The sequence below is a fragment of the Anneissia japonica genome, unplaced genomic scaffold (assembly GCF_011630105.1).
Source record: "Anneissia japonica isolate Jap-2015-1 unplaced genomic scaffold, ASM1163010v1 scaffold18742_len73605_cov171, whole genome shotgun sequence".
Taxonomy (NCBI): Eukaryota; Metazoa; Echinodermata; class Crinoidea; order Comatulida; family Comatulidae; genus Anneissia; species Anneissia japonica.
The window spans coordinates 37,024-57,692 of NW_022719834.1; the positions used below are offsets into that span (position 1 = coordinate 37,024).

Below are 20,669 nucleotides of genomic sequence, written 5' to 3' on the forward strand. Positions count from 1 at the left end.
GTAGTGCGCATTGAGAAAAGAAGGTGCTCTCCATTTCGTCATGTTCAATTTTTTGGTCAACTATGCCTTTTGAAAATTTGATGGCGGGGAACACATGGGACTTCAAAGGCATCGCGCAAACGTTCTTTACGCGCTGCGGCAACTTTGATCTTGGTTCATTTGCATAGCGCTGCGTGCGCGTAGCTTTGCCGAGTGATCTCCTTCTCAATAATACCTCCATGGTTAAACAAACATTACAATTATTTTGTATAAATTTGTTTGTAATTTTATTTACAGAGTAAAATAATAAATATATATTTTAAGTCATGTAATTATAATATAAATTATTGTTTTTATTAGCAATTCTTCTCTATGATCGAAAGTCAAGTAATAATATCAAATTATTACCAATATTGTTTTTTATATTCTAATAAAATATTTAGAAAATGTATTATATATTTTTAGACTTAGATGGAAAAGTAAGTTGTTTGCTTAGTGAACACAGTTGATTCGGGTAAACTGTGCAGTTATACATTTTTGGCATGTTATTTGCTATAAATAAACGAAGTAGTGCTGAATAAACGCTGTTTGTGCCTCTTTGCCATTGTTATTTCTAGTTAAAATGTGAATTGTTATTCTGTCATGGGTAATTATTTTATATTAAACTGTTATTATTTTCCCATAGATTTATTATTTATTATTTTATGAAAATATTGTGCAATCCAGTTTCTCTTACTACCTAATCTTGTTTTAATTGTATTTCCGGATAATATTTTTGAGTTTATTAATACATCTTCTAATTAATAATACCTTAATAATAGCTTATCCATGTGTGTACACGAATGTGTAGTGCTTCATGCTTGGGTGAGGGGGTGCTAGCTAGCAAAATAAGGCGTTTTCAGGTGGATTTTAAGTACTTAAGTGTGATATTTGTTTCGTACATTTTTTTTTAATGGTGCAGGTTGCCCGAATACTTTTTTTTTTCGGTAAGAAACATATTCTCTGTAGATATGCCAATTACAATAAATGACACCTGTAGATGCCCGAAAATTCATTTCCTAAATTTATACAATTTGTTTCGATACAAACAGTTGATTATTTTTTGTATGACGGTGCACCACCTCATCGACCATTAAGAATATTAAATATCTAGGCCTTTACTAAAGTACAAAATCATCGCCTTCTATAGAAGCACCACACAACGCGATATACTGTAGACCTAATAATGGCCAGTGAGAGACCAGCTTTGATGTCCCGATATGAGCGTCTTCCTGTTCATATTCCTTATTCTTAAATGAGACATGTTGTGGTAGAAAGTTAAGTTGTAGGAGAAATTAAAATTTAATTATTGGTATTTTCAGATACTTGAGTAGAAGTAACATTCATGCTCACGCATGACAATGTTTTTAAATGATAATTCCAAGTTTGGCTTTCAGGTGGGGGTTCAATCCCTCACTGTGTATTTCGTTTGTGTCCTTGAGCAAGGCACTTTATCTGCATTGCTTCTATCCACGAACGCACCCAGGAGTATAAATGGGTACCTGGTGGGGTTGCTTACTCCTGCACTGATTACCTGTAGCAACACATAAAGCACGTGGACCAATTGACCCAAGAAACAGAACTCCGCTTTATAACCTCAAGGAAGAGGTGCATTGTAAATGCCCATACAAGTGCCAGTAACAGTACTTGTATTTATTAATTTTTAGTTAGTTCTTGCAGTATTAGATATTTGATATTAGATAGCCTATATTTGAGGCATGCCATCCCAAAAAAAACAACGTACTGTTGCTATGTTAATCTGAGAAATTACCATAAGAATATGGTACAGAGAAGTACAGAGAATATTTTTTTTCATTTCTTTGTTCTGAATACAAAATAACATTCGTGGATAAAAACACAAAAAAGTACCAAAAAAGGCAAACTTTTCCCATTGTGGTCCAAATTTAATATAGAAAACAGAATAAGAAACAAATAATCAAACATTACACAATAATGAATTCAAAGTCAAAACAAAATAATTAAACATCACTTAATTTAAACACTTAATTATAATATTCTTTACATTTATTTTAAAATAATTATTGAGAGTGCTCTTTGCACTGAGAAAGGAAGTGAATTCCATATTTGAATGGCTGTAACCTAACCTGTTGTGAGTTCCAGTGATCGGCACTTGGAGTGGGAGGCTGTCACTTGAAGATTTAGTATTGTCATTATATGTGTGCGTCTTGCCAGGTAAACTGTATTTAGGTAAGTTGGAAAATATTATTTATGATTCTGTACATGTTATGAGCTTTTCTTTTCAGTTCAGTTTGGTAAACTCAATTGTGCCAATATGAGCACATAATCTGAGGTTCAAGATGCATCTAATCACTTTGTTTTGTGACGTTTGAATTCTGTTAATAGATTTGTTAACACCGGAGTACCAATACAATTAGAGCACCAATAATCGAAATGACACAGAGTAAGAGAAGAGGCAATTAGCTTAAGAGCAGAATGGGTAAGAAAAATATTTGTTTCTATACAGAAGTTTAAGCATACAATTTATTTTGCTAATTACTTTCATTCCAGTAGCAGAACCTGAAAGATTTTGAAAGTCAAGACTTGATTGATGACTTCACATATATACTATTGCCATTACAGGTAATTTTCATTTCATACTGTTTTTTACACATTTTCGTAGAGCCAAATAAAATTGGTGTTTAGAGATAACTTATCTATTATCCATTGATTAAGCGATTGCAATTCTTTGCTTAATTTAACCTCAATAATTAACATCTGAACTTGAAACTAAGAGAGCGGCATCATCGACGGCTGATTCAATGTCGTTGACATATGAGAATTGAAAGGAGACCTATAATAGATCCTTGTGGTACTCAGCATTTTGCTTCCATCATATGGGATTTGGTCTCTATCATATCAACAACCTGAGATCTACCTTGGAGGTAAGACTGCATCCAGGATACAGGTAATATAATAATTGTATAATAGTATCTCATGGTCCATCGTAATCGAACTCGTAAGTGCCAGCTTCTTATTGACGGTAGGTCGTACAAGCCAGAATCAAAATAAATTGCAAAGCAACTATAATTTTTCAATGAACACTGAAAGAACAAAAATCAAGTTGATTTTCATGGATTTTTTCATTAGCGAAACATCTTTAGGTCAAGAAAGCGTGAAAGATACACCCTCACGTCTATATATATTCTCCTCTTTCCCTTCTTGCAGTTTCCCTTCTTGTAGTATCCTCGTGTTCGCTCCTCATCTTAGCCTGTTTTCATTTTGGTCCCTTCAATTTATTTATTCGGCCGCTATTAATTTGCTTTCTTATTTTCATCTTTCATTTAAATTTAAAAGCTTGTATAATGCATACAGTGATCTGTAATTTGTATGTTGTTTTTTTTTTTTTTTTTTTTTTTTTTTGCAGAGGACAGACAAATCTCTTATTGCAGAGGACAGACAAATCTCTTAAGCAAGGTATATGTATCAAAGTATCATGGCACTGTAAGTATCAAATGACCTTATGAAATTACAATATTAATGTAATTTTATTTCTTCGTTCCTTCCCTTTATCTGCTGTTTCTCATTCTTTATTAAATTTTATTTTTGGCAGGTGCAGCAACAGAGCAAGGAACAATGTTGCGAAACAAGAAAAGTACACGGACGGAAATTTAGTTCGAAAGAGTAATCCCAGTGAAAGAACACAACCAATTATTGTATCTTTAATAATAAGTTACTTGATTAAGACAACTTGCATCATTCTGAAATATTAATTTAATATATCGTACAGAAGATATGATCGAATTACGATAAGATGAGGAACCAGAATTACTATAATCCATTTTTCTAATATAGGCCGTGTAAAGCAGTTATACTTTTAGTTAATTTTATTGATTATGCCTAATAGTTTGCAAGACAATTAGGAGAAGATATATTGGAGTTCTGTTCAACATCTTGCTGAACATTAAGACAGATTAATCACGGTGGTTGTATTTGTATCAGTATCGGAGTTGAAGGAAGTTGTTCATATATTTCATGTACATTTTATATAAATACATATTATATTATGAATTTAGTTGTAAAGTTTTTATATTAAAAAATATAAGTAATGTGTTGATGTATTTCTTTGCTGGTCGAGTCTGAAAACTGGGTAAGCAGGTAAGACGAAAGAAGCGCCCTCTAAAAGAAAAAGGACGAGAACAATTTTCCCTCAATTAAAGTGGTGCTGAAGAGTGCCCTCTAATAGAAAAACAAAATTTCCTGGGTCTCTAAATTTCTGTTTAAAGGGGTTCCCTGTGGTGCTGGAAAGCGCCCTCTCTAGCCATTTTGTTTCTACGTTTTTCAGGGTCTCTTTAATTTTCAGTTTCTATTACAAGGATGGTTAAAATGCGCCCTCTAATAGCCAGTTTTTTAGTGTTCTACAATTGTTTGTGGAGTTCTGAAAAACTTGGATTTTGGAGGGTGATTTCTCTTCCATTGACAATTAAGAGACCCTAAAGAACTTAGGGGAAAAGGCTACTTGAGGGCGCTTTTCCTCACTATTTTTACCAGAACTCCACAGACTAAAGTGGCCAAAAAACTTAGTCATATTTAGGGCCTTTTTCTATTAGAGGGCGCTTTTTTTGCATATTGTCCATCCCATCACAAGAAGACAAACAACTTTGAATACAATGAAGCGTATTTCCAATATTTAATAAAATACAATGAATATTTATTTTTTCAATACTAAGAAATGAAATACAAAAGCCAATTATACAATGAATATTTATTTTTTTCAATACTAAGTAATGAAATACAATGAATATTTTAAATACTAGAATGGCAATCCCAAAAGCAATAAAAGCAACATTACAGAAATAGAGCCGAACAGGATGAGACAACTGGTCCGCTGAAATATTAAAGTAGACAATTGTTATTGAGGAAAGAAAGAATAAGTTACAAACATCAATGAAAAAGAATACAGCAATTAAAAAGTCCACTGCAATAGTAAAAGGAATACATTATATTTATGGGAATGAAAAAATAAGTTCCAAACATCAATGAAAAGGAATACAGCAGTAATAAGTCCATTGCAAAAAGATAATGTTAAAATTAATGTTAAAGATAATAGGATTGTCACTGGGGTGGTTCTTATTACATTAATTATTTTTTGTGACATTTTATAATTAATTTAAATTGAAATAGGTTACCAAATACATATATATGATATCTAATACCTAATAAAACTGTCCATTGGTAAAGAAAACTTGAAAAAACATCTATTAATTTGTTTATACATGTTATTGCATTGCTAACATTAATATCAAATCTGTATTAAGTTATGATTAATTTAAATTCTTGTTACCTATTCAGTTATTAGCTAATTAATATTACACTGATATTTTATATAATTACTTTGATTTACATTTTGATTTTCCAAATGAATTATTACAAAAGGTAATTAATTCAGTACCACATAAACTGATATTTAAAACATGGTTTAACTGACCTTATCTCTGTACAAGTGTTTCCCACACTGCCTAAATTTTAAATTATATATTAGTATTGTATTATTTTTATTCTCAATTAATGATAACTAGTATTAAATTTCACTTCATTAACATTAAAATTTATGTAAGTTACAAATAATTATTAAATATGGTTAAACTGACCCTATCCCAGAAGGTAAGTTTAGACCCTATGGAATATAAGAGAGGAGTTAAGATACTTGCCCTCCAATGACAAAACAACTCCACACCCTAAGCCCTTATAATGATACTTAGTCAGTGTATAGCAGTCTGAAGAGTGCTAAATAAATAAATAAAAAATTAAATTATAAAATTTACTACTCAATATTTTCTATCTTTTTGTTTTATCAGAATATTTGTTCTTACAAAATTGTAATGGTCATTTGGAATTTAATACAAATTTATATTAATATATTTATATATATTTATATTTATATTACTGACATGAATGAAATAATTTTATTATTTTGATCTCTTTAATTGTATTACCCTGTTAATTGTAATAATTTTCAATTAAAACCGTATTTTATAAAAACATTTTAATCTAATTTAATTTATTTTAAAATAATTTAATTAGGGAATGTAACAGGTTTTTGTGTTGTAATATGTTGAACCAACTTGAAAGTTATCCCACAAAGCATTTAACAATGGACATGAAATTCATAATAAAAACAAGTTTTGTGAACTCACCATTCAGCAGAAACTAACAAGCACAAAACGAGAAAGCAACATTATAGCCACTGGCTTACTGGTTTGCTGAGATCTTCAGAAGTGCATTTTGCAATTAGACTTTACAGTATACCGTATTCACTTAAATAAAATGCATACATTCATTTAAAAAAACAGAATTAGGAGGAATGCAACATTTATGTTTAAATGTGTGTTAATTTTAAACAAGCATTAAATGTAAATTGTAATTCTAGAATAATAATAGTCTATAGCCAATAAAAACATTATTTTATTGTTATTACTATTATTATTATCACTTCTTCAATTTCAACATTAGGTCAAATAATGAAATTTTAATGTTAATCATTAATGTAATTATTTTAAAAACAAAGAATTATATTAATGAATTTTATAATAATACATTTATACAAACATTATAACATAATCAAAATCCTGAATAATATGCTTGTACATTATCTCTTTAATTTTTAGATGTATCCACCGTGCAATTAGATATTTTACGGTATAGCCAAAAAAATAAAATAAGGTCTGCATGGGGGGGGGGATAAATTGAACCTGGCAATTCGCCTACATACTTCGGAAAATAAAGGCTGTTTTTGCGAAGTTTTTGTTGAAAATAAGGTATTGACCCAAGTGTATTATGCAAAGATTATGCGCACCTACTTTACAAGCGGATTTCTAAGTCTGTTCTATCGGCACTGCCACAGTGCTAAACAAAAACTTATTTTTTATCAGCGTTGCCGCAGTGCGAAAAGAAAGCTCCTATTTTCTGTTGGCAGTGCAGTTTTTTATCGGCACTGCCACAGTCGAAAATCTGTTGAATGGATATGATGGTTTTTATCGATAGATGACATTATTGTTATTGGTCAAAAGAAAAAAAAACAGATAACTGTCTACAACGGTCAACATAGACTTTAATGTTCTACTAAATATTACAGTTAATTACAATTTTATCTAGTTATTAAATACAAAATAAAACAAACAAACATGAATAGGAAACTTTGTTGTTCATAATTATGTATAGGCCTGCTTATTATAAATTATAAATTTATTTTCTATAATAATTTTATCCACACTATCATTTCAATAATTATTTATACAATTACTAGTTGGGCAGGGGTATGTCCCTGCCCCCACCCCTCCCTTTGTACACTGTTTTAGTATTTTAAAGCTTGTTTTTGCAAGCCAATACAAATTCTTTCCTGGGATCACTCAAAATGAATTACTTCTAAAATATGTAAATATGCATCAGCACACGTTATACATAATAGGCCTACTATAATTATAAAACATTGGCCTAAGCGTGAATTGTTTATACGCAAATTAGAAATACAAAAACTACCCCCAAAAATACGTAGTTTGGTGATGATTTAAATGCATGTACAATTTCTAATTGACTCCTACTATATCATTATGTTTTTGACCCGTACTCCGATAGAAACCCACAATAAACGCCTATTAATAAAAGTTCCATGCTTCCCATGTAACCGAGTAGAATATTCGGGATTATATAACGGCTTTACCGCTCACGGGGTGGAGTCATCAAAATCAGCTTAAATTCGTCTTAAATCCATAAATCCTAGGCCAGGTCTTTTAAGATACAGAAATGTGATAATGTATGGTTCAGTTTTGTTTTTATCCTTTTGTAAGCTTTCATGAAGTTTTGCTTAATAATATTACTACTACTAGTAGTAGTAATAATAATGATGATGATAATGATAATAGATACGGTAATAATATTAATAATAATAAAAAGTGAAGAAAATTGTGCTAAAAGCGAAAAAGAAATTTGTAATTTATCTAATCATTATTATGATAATTATTATTGTAGTTAAAGCTTAGTAAGCTATAGTTAGGCCTGGGTTACCTATCTCTATGTTTGCAGAAAATCCCTGATAAAAGATCGTGAGAAATTTGTTGGCGCTTCATTTAGACTATAATATGGTGTTGTGATGATAAATTTTACAATATAAAAGTGTCATTTCCGGCCATCTAGAGGTAATATTTTCTAAAATTTTCTCACCTCAGGTGGTTGTGGACTCACAGCTTTGAAGTATGTAAAGTAAACGCATCAAAGACAATGTTTTAAGGTTTTATTTTCTATGATACATTTGTTGGCGCTTTATTATATATATAATGGTGATATGATGACGATGAATTTGGTTACGGTATATAAAGGTGTCATTTCCGGCGGTGGGTCAATCCTATATCTGTGAAAGTCTTGCAATTTTCACTTCATACCCTCAAAACAGTCCTAAAACGTCCAGAATACGCTACCTACAAGGGAATCGCGCCAGGACCCCCACCCAGGGGTCTTTTCCCCTTGGGCCCCACCGGGAGTCCTTGGCGTAGGGTGGTGGACAGTCCAACACGAACCCCTACCCCCTATACACATCTAGATGTGTATAAGAGACTATGGCTAAGTTCCTGGTAGGGGGAACTGCCTTGTACGCAAAAGAGCGACGAGGGGTAGGAAATTACTTGGCCTATATTGCGGATTGGGGTCACGCATTTCTTTTGTGGGTGAAGCAAGTTTTATTCATTGATATTTTGGAGAGGGCAAGACTGACTTATGAAACGAAGCACGGTTTTCTATGCATATTTGAGCTATTTTTTCCGATGTCACAATATGGACCATCTTGATTGTTTCTCCATTATCCAAGGATAATCAGTTTTAGTTTTGTACAGGGGTGGTGCCAGGATTTGCCCGACGGGGAGGGGGCCTGATGTTCCCGACGAGGGGTCAGATTTCCCCGACGAAAGCAAAGTGGGCGTTATTTAGAGGTTTCAAAGGCTTATTTAATCTATTTAGAGTCTACTAATATGTAGAAAATACAATATAATCTTTTTTTCTTCCCGACGAATTATGCTTTTTCTCCCCGACATAGGGGGGGGGGGTGGCGCAGCTCTCCCCGACGGGGCCTTGCCCTCCACCCTGCTGGCGCCACACCTGGTTTTGTAACAAACACCAGATGGAATGAATTGAACTCATGTCAATGTACACCATTGTAATTTTAAAAATCGTTAAGAGCAGGAATACACAGGAATAGCTGTCTCTTGAAATTAATCAATACTAAAATCTGAGAGTAGGCCCATGGCTACATGATACTTTTATGCATAAATAAATTCGGCCAAAGTTTTTTTGGATATCAGTCAAAATTCGACTGGATTTTAATCGGATTAGTAGATAACAATGGATTATATTCGGTTAAAATATCATCGATCATTTGTTTCAAATTGAAGAAATCAAAATGATATACAGAGAACAAAATTAATCTTTCATTGTCTATTGTTCTTATAATTTATTGATCACCACAAATGCCCAAACATCATTATGAAATAGGGCCTAGTATACTCTTTAGTTGCAGCACGTAGGCCTATTTAAAATCACATTATTAAGATTGATTATTGCGCTAGCAACATCTTAAGATTGAAGTTTGTTTTTTTTTTATTATTATTTCTTAATTCGTACATTGTATTCGATAATTTTATTTGGCCTGTTATCGAATCTTCATATGGCAAATCCGTGCGACTCTTTTTAAAAATTAATTAGAATGAAAATTACATTAGTTTGCCTAAGGTAAAACAGACAGGTGCTAATACAAAGGTGGAAATTTTAATAAATACTTTATAAGCTATTTTATCTAAATTCACATCTAAACGTTATTGTTGCAGTAAATCAATAAATCAATGTTGCTATCAAAATCCAGGCCCGCAGTGAGGGGTTTTTTTATGGCCGGGCAAATCCCCTTTTCTAGCAACCCCTCCCCTTTTACGGGGAACCCCCTCCCAATTTCCCAAACGAGTCCTCAAACCCAAGTAATGCACTGCAAACCCACCCAGACTCAGACGGACTGTTTTGCTGTAGACCTTTTACAAACATACTGCTTTTTAGAATTATTTAGACCCATAAAACATAAAAATCATCTGGCTTCGTGGGTTTCGTCGACACCACCCGGGCTTGTCCCCTGGACCCCACGTCCAAAGAACCACTCCCACCCTGGAAGAACCCGGCTATTGGCCTGGAATTATCGCTATAGAATCAGAACCACACTTTTTCTCACAGTTTTTAAATATTAAAAAATCTGTACATCATTTTCTGTCAAATATTTAATCAATTCTACAACATTTTTAAAAAAATGTGTAAACTTTTCACAAATTCGGCCAAATGTAGTTTGGACGTGACTTTTCAATCGTTACGGGCAGGCGAATTTCTATACGGCCAGATTTGAGGAATTTCGCCGTGAAAATGGGCAAAGGGAAATGTGGAACGTCAACCGCTATGCCCGGTCGTTATTGATCCAGCACACGTAGGCCTAGATAATATCTATCATGCTTTCATGGGGGCGTGGGGGGGGGGGGGGGGGGGGGCAATAAAAAAAAAACCAATTATCACTAGGCGGTGGCGCCAGAAATTTGGGTCCGGACAGACGACAGCTCGGAATAAAAAATCCCTGGTAGGGCTTACATGGAGAGGTTTTTATGGCCTAGTATGGTCTAAATTGTGCTTTTAAAAAAAGTATTAGGAATATGCAATCAAAATAACGTTATTGGGATAGGCAGATTATTATTATTATTTAGATTTTTGTTCCAACGACCTAGTCGTGACGTCAGACGACAGGGGTCCAGACCTGTCCGATGGGTGACCGTCCCCCACCCTCGCTGGCGCCACCAATGCAGTCAGGTCGATAAGTTAATATTATAGCTGCAGTGGTGTGACAGTAAAACATGGACTGATTGATAAAGGGGGGGGGGGGTCGCACAGGAAGAGGTACGTGCGATACCTGTGGCTAAAGGTAAGGTATAGCGAGGGACCAAACTCTTAGACTCGCATGTTGGCTTAAGTTATTCCTTCCAAAGGATGTTGATGATAAAGGGAACGACATTAAGGAAACCCTTCTTTCCTTTCATCATGCAGGGACTGCTTATCATGTATTAAGGTTTGCAACAGGCTATCAAGAAATCACTTGGGTTTCGGCCAAAGAAACAACAACTATCCATTCTAATACTATAGGTTAGACTTCTTATCGGGTATAATTTGGCAAAACGAACCTACTCCTAGCCACTCGGGAATATATTCTAGAATTTTATAACTTTATGTGGAACCTATTTGACGACTTTTATAGGTTAACTGACCAATCTGGTTTTTTTTTGTTTTGTTTTTTTTCCCCCGTTTTCGGTTAATTGTCAACAACTGTTTTGTCATCCGTTCATTTGTTATGTGATGTCGGTGTTTATTGTTTGCTAAAAAAAAAAGCATTACTACTATTAACTACTGGGGTAGAACTATGGGAATAGGGGTTTTATGGGCTGACCAACAAGTGTATAGTAACAGTACCGTACTCGCGCGAATAAGCGCCCCTCTCGAATAACCGTCCCTCCTAACGTGAACATTTCCTTAAGCGCCCCTTCTAATTTGAATAAGCGCCCCTCAATAATATCATAAGATTTTCTTTTTAGCAAGTCAATAATCCAATCAATTCTGGGACTGTGGTTTTGGCATGATTTGAGCTCCAGAGTGGAAACACATTTTTCTTAGATCAACATCAAAATGAGGATATTTCTCTCGGACAGATGAGAGCTCCGATCCCTACACAGACAGTATATTTCCAACTTTCCTCTTATATATTTGTCAGCCGATGGCCAACAAGCTAACCACTACCCACCATCACTAATTGCATCTGCTATTTTGCTGTTATGTAAATATTCACAATATTCTTGTCATGAGCCATGTTCTCTGGACGATTATCTTTTCCGCCTAACCAAGATTCGTCCTTATATAATCTTTTTTCATTCAAAAAGTGCTTCTTGAATTTAATAAGTTCCCATAAGAACCCCTCGTTTTTCATCTATTTCCATAAGCGCCCCCTCAATTTCCACTCTGTTTTCATAAGCACCCCGTTTAAATAAGCGCCCTATTTGAATAAGCGCCCCTCAGAAAGTGCAAAAAAATATTTTAAGCGCTCGGGCGCTTATTCGCAAGAGTACGGTAGTCGCAGTTCTTAGTATTACGTCAGACAAATCATGCGCCGATGGGCGTCGATCGATGGGGGACAGGGCCACGCCCCCAACTTTTCAAAATAGGGGGACATATCAATTGTTCCCCCACTTTTCACCAATCTTCTATAATTAAAAACTCGCTTTTCAAAGCGAATGGAAAGAACAACAATTACGAATGATTGTCATGAATTTTGTCTGTTCACTTGTGCTCTTTTCCAAGTGCGGTGCGTATTTCTGGACCAAAACCGATTAAATCGCAATTGTTTGTACATTTCGTAACCATCTGAGTAACCGCTACATCGATTTTATGGGTGCAACGGTTATCAGAGGCTAAATTTATTGTGAAAACAATGTACTGTACGTTGTTAACATTGGAAGCGTGTAAACTTATCAGGCCAATATTTTTACTCAACTCAAAAGTGCACAATTTCTACTATAAACGATTAATATTATCTGCATAGGCCTACATAGATTACTGTTTTTCCTAATTTCAAAAAATTATAGTAAGTCAATTGCATTTTATATAGCCGTTATTAAACAATAATTATACAGCCTTTGACACGGACAGGTCTATCTATTTCGAATAATTTAAGTAGTGACACCACAAGTGTACAAACTCCAGTGTTACGTTGATGCAATATCTCTCAATGATGTCATAATAATCATTGGCGGATTCAAATGGGGTCGAGCCGACTCGCCCCACCCCCCATACCCCACTTAATTTTTCAACATTTATTTAAAAAAATAAAAAAAGGAAAAATTATAATTAGAATTTAGATCTGAAAGTGCCATCTAGAGGTGTCATAATCATAAGTCCTCTTACCTCAGCCCCAGCCATGGTGGGCTAAGGTGGTTTACTTTCCCAAACTGTTCCCCTTCTATTTCGCTTTCCTGGATCCGCCACTGATTGGCCTAATTATAAATTAAGTAAATCACCTTTATGTTTGTGAAATCAAAATGCTGACTAATCTCTTGTGTGCTTTTTATCTCCCTAGGCATGTTTGAACGTATATTAAACGGTATTATTTCCACTCACAATAGTGTAGTTGCCATAGTCTGGACCCCTTTTTATCTCGATTACACGAAGAGAAGTTTGGTTGTGTCTCCCCCAAGATCCAGAGTCGGTGCAGGTGCATCAACTGCTGGAGAACATCTGGAATTGACAGTCCAATGCCTCTTGTCACAAGAGGTGGCCCATCAAAAAATAAATAAATAAATAAAACTACGATCAGGTGAGGTGTCTGAACTTAACAGGTAACTTGTCCCCAACATCAATACAAACTTTTATGTTTTATTTATTGCCTATGTTTTTAAGCAGGTTTTTTATGCAGCTCCTGCTATTAGAACGGGATGGTTATGTGAAACAATTAAAGCGGTATCAAGATATGACGAAGTCGTTCCTAGTAAAATTGATTTTGAGGGGTTATTTCAGCATTATACTTTTTTTATTTTGCTTTCGTTAAAATACTTTTTCACTTGTTTGCTCTTGTGTGTTTTGTAAGACGCACCACTGACCGTGGGTGTAACCGATTCTACCTAAATTGTCTAGTTGGTGTCGGTTTCGGAGACAAATAAAATGCTGATAAACTTCTATTTGGTGCCGGTGACATTGGCACCAATCACACTCACATGCATCAGAATCACCTAATTATGTTTGGTGAAGTCATCATTACTATCGTCTTGTCAGATCATTGGGTAGAATCGGGTCGTGAGTTCTACAGGTACAAAGGTGTAATATCCCCAAATAAATGCATAGTAAATAAATTCGCAAACTTAGCCTAGACCTTGGCATTTTTGGTAACAAATCATGCTAATTTTCTTCACAGGATTGGAGACTCGACACTACATAAATGGAATGGTCGGTTAAGGATGTGTTAAGAACTAAAGCTTGTACAGCCTCAACTTTAAATTATATAATTTAGTACTGTATTATTTTTATTCTCAATCTTGATTAGTATTAAATTTCACTTTATGTAACGTTATCATTTATGTAACGTTATCATTTATGTAAGTTACAGTTAATTATTAATCATATTAGATATGGTTGAACTTACACCATACCAGGCGCTAAGTTCAGACCCTAACAAGTATAGAAGCCTTCCAATCCCAGGGTCCTAGGATTAATTTCTGTCACAGTGACAGGATTTTTTCTCATCACCAAAACAACTCCACACCAGTGTATAGCAGCCTGACGTGTGTGGGTGTGGGGGCGTGTGTGTTTGTGTGTCTATCTTTATACAAATAGTTTTATTATTAAAACTATAGCGTTTACTACTAAATATTGTTACAATGTGTTTTTTAAATTATAATAAATAGGCATATATATTCTATCTTTATTTCTATCTCATCATTTTATCAGAATATTTTTTCTTTCAAAATTATAATGATAATTTTGAATTTAATACTAAATAGAAAATCACTTTATATAGTTTTGTCCATTGTTTTGTCATATTAATGAAAATGAAATAATCTTATTATTTTTATCTGTCCAATTGTATTACCCTGTTAATTATATTAATTTAAATTGTCACCTTATTTTATAAAAACTTTAAAAATTTATTTTAATTATTTTAAAATAATTTAATTGGGAATTATATCACTTTTTGTGTTTGAAATTAAAATATTTATTTTTAGTGTTGAAACAGGTCAGAGGTTATCCAACAAAGCATTTCACAGTGGACATGGAATTCATAATAAGAACAAGTTTTTTGACTCACCATTCAACAAATATTAACGAGCACAAACAAGAAGCAACATTGTAGCCACTGGTCCACTGAGATCTTCAGAAGTGCATTTTGGAATGGTTAGACTTTTATAGAATATTTACTGAAATAAAATACATTCATAAAAATCTAAATTAGAAGGAATGCAAAAATTAATATTGAAATGTTTATTAATCTTGATTACACCCATTAAATTATAAATTGTAATTGTAGAATAGTAATTGTTTCCTGCTCAGTTTTTGTTGAAAATCATGTACTGTATTGGCCCAAGTGCAATGCAGTGATTTTGCGCACCTATTTCCTAGCGGTTTTCTTTCTATGCATATTTGAGCTAGTTTTTGCAATGTCATCCGTGGAATTAATTAAAATACTTTACAGTATGGCCCATATTGAGTGTTTCTCCATTATGCGATAATCATCAGTTTTCGTTTTGTAACAAACACCAAATGCATTTATTTGAACTCATGCCCATTGACACCTTCATAATTATAAAGTCGTTAAGTGCAATATACACAGGAATGGCTGTCGCTAGAAATTAATCAATACTTTTAATTAAAGCGTAGGCCTATGGCAACATGATAACTTTTATTCAGAAATTAAAATGTGTGCCATGGAAAATCAGTTTCTACCTTCCCGACATGCCATAGGTCTAGTGCAAAAGATAACGTGACTGAAGGTAGGGTTATCCCTTGGGCCCAGGTAAGTTGAGGCTATCATCACAGCCGCCGTGTGAATTAAAAAATCCGATGTTTTCTACCGGCACTGCCGCAGTGAGAGAAAAAGCTCTTATATTCTATTGGCAGTGCAAAAAAAAAAAAAAAAAAAAAAAAAACCAAAAAAAAAAACTGCAGTTTTTTTTATCGGCAAATAATAATATTAATAAATAGGCCTATAATTGTAATTATAATTAATTATAATATTAACAGTGCTCAAATATTATTACTTTAATAATGAATTAATAATACTTTAATAGGCTATTTATTTACTATAGTTTGATTAGTGAGATAATACCGGTAATGAATTAGAATATTAAATCAACTTAGTCTATACAAAATCTGTTTTTTAAATAAAAATGTTATCTATTTTATGCTGTTTTAAAAGAATAATCTTATCAATTATAAGTTTATTTTCTATGCTAATTTTATCTACTTCACAAAACCATTTCAATGATTATTTATACAATCATAGTTGGCAATTCTCGCTTCGCAATGGAATGTGTTAGACCTACTGTCATAAGAGACAGCTTGGTACAGTACTATTAATAGAAGGCCTAGCCTATAGCCTAGGCTAGGTAGCGGAGACCACAGATATGTCTGGAAAAATGTATAGGGCTTATATGGCCTATGTGCACTGTTTTCTCTGCATTGTTTTCATAGTTGTAGGGAAAACTGGCTGGGACGCCAAAGAGCGACGAGGGGTAGCCAATTACTTGGCCTGTATTGCGATCTGGGGTCACGCATTCGTTTTGTGGGTGAAGCAAGTTGTCTTCATTGAGAGAGGGCAAGATTTTGACATATGAAGCGCGACCGAAGTGAGGCACGAACGAAACGAAGCGCAGTTTTCTATGCATGTTTGAGCAAGTTTTTTCGATGTCATCCTTGCAATTAGTTAAAATACATTACAGTATGACCCATATTGAGTGTTCCTCCATTATCCAATAATCATCAGTTTTCGTTTTGTAAAAAACACCAAATGCATTTATTTGAACTCATGTCCATGTACACCTTTATAATTTTAAAATCGTTAAGGGCAGTATACACAAGAAATCTCTAGAAATTAATCAATACTTTTAATTAGAGAGTATGATACTTTTATTCATAAATACATTCGCCCATAAATAAATTCGGCCAAACTTGTTTTCGATATCGGCCAAAATTTGGCCAGATTTTAATCGAATTGGTAGGTAACAGTGGGTTATATTTAGTTAAAATACAAAAATTACACGACAATCATCGTTCATTTGTTTGAAATTGAAGAAAACAAAAGTATATACGGAGAAAAAAAATTAGGCCTGCCCAGTGCGTGCCGTCCCAGCTGATGGTAAGGAGTCGGAAAACGCCGTATGTGATTTTTCATCAATAGGCCCTATGCGGAATAGGCCTATTAATATGTTTCTTACATAAAATTAAATCGAATTAAATCTTTATAGCTTATACAATAAACTAAATTATTGGCAAATATTGTAAAATAATTGCTGATATTTTAGGAAGTATAATAATGACTGATAATTGATTGATTTGAAAAAAGGCCTACTATTCTACTCTCCATATAAAAAGAAATGTTGGAAATCACGTAAGTTCAGGATTCGATGTGGAATTACTGTATGAATATATTATTTTTATCTCTTTTTATTTTGGAATTTTAAAAAGGCCCCAACCCCTGAATCGGCCACTGCTTTCTACTCAAGCATCGAATATCTGGAGCAAGAAATCTTGTTGTTCCTACCCAGTACAAGCTGATTATAACTCGGCGGGAATACCGATCGCCATGACTGAATCGATTTTACTGAATGAATTAGTATGGTTAGCTAGCCGGCCTGGGTCTCGCTAAACTTATCAACAGTTAAAGAAATTGACAAAATATGGAAGTTATAGATGGATGGTGACTTTTAATTGACAAATATGAAGGTTTAGGAACTGAAATTTCATTAACATTTATTTGGAATATTATTGTCCATGCATGACATGTGGTCTACTGTATGCAGTCATAATGAAATTTATTTATATATTACTAGTTGATTAATTCTACGATCGGCAACAAATGGGTCATATCATGACTTTGGGTAGTGAGTGAATTTGAAGGGTCGTCGGATCGCATCTTGGTCTCCAAAAGATTATACAGAAAGTCTTATGTAATATTTTTTAAATAAAATAATTTGATAAAATGTTGGCTATTTGTCTTTCAATTTGCGCCTGCAGTATACTATAATATTAGTCAGACCGCCGTTTGTTTAATAGTGTTTGTGTTTCAAAATGCATAGAAATATTTGTCTTGGTCTTGTAATAAAGTTTTAGTAGACATTTTATCAGGGAACAGTTTTATAGTGTTGTGTCGCTCATTCACATCCTCAGCTCCTTATTTGTCTACTATTGAGAGACATTTACGCCTTAGTGCCTGCTAAATTGGCGGGCATTATGGAATCAAAAACATGACAAAGGTGCTATCAACCAATGTCAGAATTAACACGGTCGTATTAAACCGATGGAAATCAACAAATCATGAAAATAAAATTGAATGTTTATCAAATCGTATTGTTGTTACGGGACTCTACATTACTTCAATTACAGTAATACTTTAATAATTAATTATGATACTAATATTTTGGAAAATTTAATTTACTTGGTATTAAGTTTTATGCTAATTTTGTCCAAATGTCTGATCTTAACTATGTTGATTTCCTTTTATCTATACGAAAATCTTTAGCACAATGGTCAAAAAGATATTTAACACCTTTCGTAAGGTTGACCATCGTGAAATCGTTAATTCTCCCTAAGATAAATAATTTAATTTTAATCATTCCAAATCCCTCTAAATCATTCAGTACTGAACTTAATACCCTGCTTTTTAAATTTATTTGGAAATCCTCCAAAACAAAAATAAGTAGAAAACAAATATGCAAAAACCAAAATGAAGGTGGAATTAATATGGTTCAAATAAAAGAGTGCTTTCAGGCATTGAAAATTTCGTGGATCGGAAGGTATCTGACATCATCTGGAAAATGGAAAATTTTGACGGATTTTTTTGTTCCCAAAATGTGTGGAATCCTAACGGGTACAATCATAATTTTAACTACTCAGAATAATGCCTTCTGGAATGATGTAGCTATGGCTTGGTGCGAATTAAATAGAAAAAAAAGATTCGGTAAACAGTACAGATATCAACAGTTAAAAAATTGACAAAAAACTTTTATTTTCATGATTTGTTGATTTCCATTGGTTTAATATGACCGTGTTAATTCTGACATTGGTTGATAGCACCTTTGTCATGTTTTTGATTCCATAATGCCCGCCAATTTAGCAGGCATTAAGGCGTAAATGTCTCTCAATAGCAGACAAATAAGGAGCTGAGGATGTGAATGAGCGACACAACACTATAAAACAGTTCCCTGATAAAATGTCTACTAAAACTTTATTACAAGACCAAGACAAATATTTCTATGCATTTTGTAACACAAACACTATTAAACAAACGGCGGTACAGGTCTATGGGGAAATATTATATTATAACAACAGATGATAAAATGGTGTTGGTATGAAAAGGGTATAGTTTACATAAACGATTTATAAGTTCAGATAAAATGCCTTGATGACATAGGAACATTTTAAGAAACACTATGATATCAAATGTAACTTTTTGCAGTATCAATGTCTTATTAATGCAATAAAACACAAGTATTCTGTTATCTCAATCCACTAAATTATGCGCACCAATAATTCCATTTCATATCAATATACTTGTTAAAATCGCTAAGGGACGTAAGCATTTTTATAACAAAATTGTTTCTTCAGACTTTATTATTCCAAAAAGCATGATAAAATGGAAAGAAAAAATCGAGATAAAGAGGACAATTGAGGAATTGAAACGCATGTATATCCTACCATTTAAATGTTCAGAGCAAACCAATCTACAGTGGTTCCAATACAGAGTTAATCATATAATAATGTATTTTTATGTAAAATTGGAATATCTCCGGATGATAAATGTACTATTTTTCATAGCGTACCTGAAATGATTCCTCATTTGTTCTTTAACTGTAAATGCGTTCAACCATGGATAAACATTGAACAGAAAGTATCAAAAGCGTTTAGAAAAATATCTTTCACTTTAGAGTCCATTTTATTCTGTGATATCAAACAAAGTTTTTCGGTGAATACTATTATTATTGTTACAAAATACTTAATTTATAAATGCAGAGTAGGCAAAAAAGATTCCAAATATCAGAGCACCAATTTGTACCTTAACAATTGTTTAAATGTTGTAAGATACGTGGCTACAAAGTTTTCGACGCAGAATGGTTAATTTGTCAATTTGTTAATTTACTTTAAATTGTTACATTATTATTTTTCAAATATGTTCTTGGTTTAAGCTTTACCGTTTAGTTTATATGGATATAACTTTCTTTCCTTTCGTCTTTATTTTGTCTGTATGTTTTGTAAATGTGATATGAAATAATAATAAAAAAATACTTTGATAAGCCTATTTATGACTGTATGATTAATGAGATATTTGTTAATTAATTTAGAGAAATATAATAGGTATACAGTATACCATTAATAATGATTCAGTATATTAAATCAACTTACATCTATGTAAAACATGTTTTTAATTTTAAAAAATATATCTATTTTATTCTCTTTAAAAATAATCTTATAAATTATACGTTTTATTGTAAATTCTTTAATAATTTTATCCACATAATTTATGTTTTCAATGCTTTAAGCATTTAACAATTGAGTAGGTCTAACACTGGATGTAAATGTAAGAATTAAACAAAAAAAAAGATTGCCAATGTGCGCGTGTTTTTGACAAGCAGAGCTCAGGATGGTTTACACGAGGTGACGAATATCCCTCGAAATACTGTATAAATCACAGGTGGGCAAAGTGCGACCCGAGAGTGATTCATTTTAAGCCCATGAAAATGATTTGAAAACCCTATATGTGGGGCCTGCCAAATATTTTTGACTAGAAAACACCCAGTTTTTTTATGGCCCGACACCGATAATCTGTAAAAAGTAATGTTGAAACTGAGAATACTGTGGTATACATTCATATA

General features: G+C 33.2%; 1 long non-coding RNA gene across 1 annotated transcript in view; it reads right to left on the reverse strand.

Annotated features, from left to right (window-relative positions):
- Positions 1–4,696: 4,696 nt before the first annotated feature.
- The window catches only part of LOC117111081, a 16,696-nt gene continuing 723 nt past the window's right edge, over positions 4,697–20,669 (reverse strand). Inside the window, exons 2-4 of the long non-coding RNA XR_004445808.1 lie at positions 14,891–14,999; positions 6,174–6,293; positions 4,697–4,864 (exon numbers count right to left, since the gene is read on the reverse strand). This is a non-coding gene — a long non-coding RNA (uncharacterized LOC117111081). The remainder of the gene's footprint in view (positions 4,865–6,173; positions 6,294–14,890; positions 15,000–20,669) is intronic.